The sequence below is a fragment of the Lactuca saligna genome, chromosome 2, assembly GCF_052625555.1.
Source record: "Lactuca saligna cultivar CGN05327 chromosome 2, ASM5262555v1, whole genome shotgun sequence".
In the NCBI taxonomy this organism is placed as follows: Eukaryota; Viridiplantae; Streptophyta; class Magnoliopsida; order Asterales; family Asteraceae; genus Lactuca; species Lactuca saligna.
The window spans coordinates 192783754-192787085 of record NC_136418.1 but is presented as its reverse complement, the minus strand read 5'-3'; the positions used below and the strand labels follow the sequence as shown (position 1 = coordinate 192787085).

Sequence of the window (3332 nt, the reverse complement as noted above, 5' to 3'; positions counted from 1 at the left end):
TGCCCAAGCAATGGGGTAGATATGGTTGTTAGTGTCTCTTCCAACTGCTAATACTCTAAAAAATACCCTGTAGAAAACACCCATATACACATATAACCCTCATGCACCCTTCAATCCAATCATCCTTTACACCTTTGATACAAATGTACATGTTTAAAAAAAACTATGGAATCAGGCATTATATCTTATCAATTTGCATTGTTGACCTAGGATTTTATCTCAATTTCATATCCATAACTCCACAGTTTTTCATAATGTGAGTTCAAACTGCCTTCAATCTCAGTAAGTGCAAACTTCTTTTCATTTTTGTACTGGCCCACACTTACATTGACATTGAAATTACCCCCAACCTTAGTCTTCATTTCCCTATAACTCATTTTTGCATTTTCTAAAATCTCATAAACAAAATGTTTCCCAATCCATATGTATGTTACAACTTACCCAAACTTGAAGGTTCTATCACAATTATGCTCATTAACTAAGGACTTAATTTGGAATGATTTTTCACTACTCATCCAAGTTGTCCATAGTATAAAAGGACACATTGTCTTTCCTTTACTAGTTTTACAACACCTGACTAACAGCCTTGTTTTATCATTTTTTCATACCAGAGGTTATAACCATTTGATACTGCATAGTTGGATACAAGTTGTTTGAGTTCTTGAGGATATAAAATCTCATACCAATGATGGGTTACATTGTACCTTATTTCTGATTTGGGTCATGAAAAGGATAAACTAGGACTTGTTTGGTTCCATTATTTGAATCATCTTCCTCATCAGCAACATCATCTCTAGAGATAACACTAATATAGTTGAGAAAAGGATCATCATAGAGAGTAAGTGGTATTACCTCTTTATCGGGTTCAAGATCAACAGATAGAGCATCAGAAAAGACTGAATTTGTATCTTCATCAAAGCTTTCACTATCAACACCTTTTTCTGCTTTCTCTTCCTCAATCCATTCAAATAGAGGTTCGTTCTAGTGATCAACGTATACACTAATCTTCCACCATTACCATTTGCATCATCAAGAAACCTAGTGTAATCATCATCATATGTTAGTGGTCTTAACTCATCTCTTAATGACTTATGCCCTAGATAGTAGTAGACATCAGTACACTTTCGCTTAGTGATTTTTTCAAAAACAGAAATGAACTCCTTGAATTCTATTCCACCAAAATCGACATCTCGAATTGATGCTTTTATATGTTGGAAGTAAACAAGAGGTTTGGGGGAAAATATTCCCTCGTAGTGAACATCTACTATAATAGAACTTGCTTCGTTTGCATTCAATGGACAAGCCATTATCAACTTCTCAGAGAGAAGCTTCGATTACGTGAGGAATGTTGAAGTATTTTGAGAGTGTTTGAAAACCCCTAATTTTCACTGAGCAAGAGTGTTTAAGGGGAGACGGGTGTAATAAAGCTTGTAAACAGACATACTTAGGTGTATTAGCAACGTATTCACTAATAATTTTCACATACCCATTTTATTTTTCTAGTTTTTAAAAATAAGTGTATTATCTTTTGAAACCAGTTACCAATAGGATGATATGTACAATGAAAAAACATTATTTTAGTAAAATGTATGCATGCAACATATATTAATGGTATTTTTGAATAAAAAAATAATGATATTTTTTATACGAACACCAAATTACAAGTCATTTAAAAAATAAAATAAAATAAATAAAAAGATAGTTACCTCATTTTCTTAAATTAAAAATCTCATTAATAAGTTTAATTCTTCCAATTTGATTTGATTTGATTTTGAATCTTAATTTTCCATGCACCCTTTCAATCTTATTCCCGCTATATTACTATCAATTGCACCAGATTATTAAGGTAAAAACTATATCGATTCAATGTAAGACATGCATCTTCTCTAATTTTGAAATCATGTTTTCAAATCAACCGGTTCAAATATACCATTGCATACTAACTATGTATTATATAACTGCATACTACCTCTGTATTATATAATATATCCTCAACAACGGTTGTTTCTTTTCTACCAAGCATTCTCGATTTCAAGATTTGAGGTTAGTAATGTATCATTCTTCTTCTTCCAATTTTATTTTTAACTACATACTTGATCAAAATGACATCGATTTCAAATATGACCTTTGTGCATGAAAGAGATATTTGATTTCTCATAACTAAAAAGTCCTAAGATGCATTCATGTTTGCTTAATAAAACTTTTAGCTGTTAAGTCCATTAATAATATAACTTTGATTGATGAAAGTTTTTTTTAAGTACGTAGATAAAGTGTTTGATGAAATGTCTGAATGAATAATTTTTCAAAGTATATTGGTTTTTCATTGTTTTTTCATTATGAAGGAAAACTCCATGGTTAGTAAAATAGCTGAATATATTCTACATATTAATTTTAGGGTGTCAATATAAGAGTTTAAATGTGTATCTGTATAGACAAGTTTTGTTTCATATTCTATAATCTGGTGTTGTTTGTTGCTGTTTTAAAGGAGAAATTGGGGGTTGAGTTAAAAGTAGAATGTTTGACGAAAGATATGATATTGTGAGCCTCTGTGAGTAAAACGTAAAATGGAATCTTATTGATTTATTTCATTTTTGTAGATTAATTCTTTTGTGGTTCTGAATGTAATGATCTGAGTTCCATTGTTTGTAGGAAGGTATATACAATGGAGTAATGGAGAACTTTGACATATTTTACTAAAGGTCAAGCAGAGGGATTGGGTTATATGTGTATTTGTAGGTGTATCATGTGCAAATTTTTTTTTTTTTTTTTTTTTTGAACCGGCAAATACAAATATACTAATCTACTCCTAAATTAACACCTAATTTCACCTATGTCCACGATGGGACTTGAACCCTCAACCTCAAAAAGGGAGGGTACCACCTGATACCGTTGGGCTAGAAGCCCTTTGGTATGTGCAAATATTATTTAAATACCCGAATTATTCTATAAAATAGAACTTAATTTATTTATATTGGTAATTTTGCAGGATTATAAGGTTTTAACATTCAAGTATGTTGCTCGTTGGAAAAAAAAAAAAAAAAACATTCAAGTAGTTTGTGATAGTTTATGCCAACATTGATGACTTGTTTATTTTTTTAGGATTATAAGGTTTTACCAATCAAGTGGGATCTATCATTACATGAAGTAGTAACATTAGTTAATATTTGTTCCTATATGGAGTCGGAGGTTTAACAAGTACATACATATTCGTAACATCAATTTCAATTAATTTTAATAGGCATAATTGATAAATTGAACTCATATTTACAATATATTCGTTATAAGGCTTGCAACGTTCCGTATAATATCTATTTTTCAACTAGGTCCATATT

General features: G+C 30.7%; 1 long non-coding RNA gene across 1 annotated transcript; it reads left to right on the top strand.

Annotated features, from left to right (window-relative positions):
• Window positions 1–1823: 1823 nt before the first annotated feature.
• Window positions 1824–2979, top strand: LOC145029471 (uncharacterized). Its single transcript, XR_013676562.1, has 3 exons — window positions 1824–2043; window positions 2486–2548; window positions 2650–2979. It is a non-coding gene; the product is annotated as an uncharacterized LOC145029471 (long non-coding RNA).
• Window positions 2980–3332: the final 353 nt, after the last annotated feature.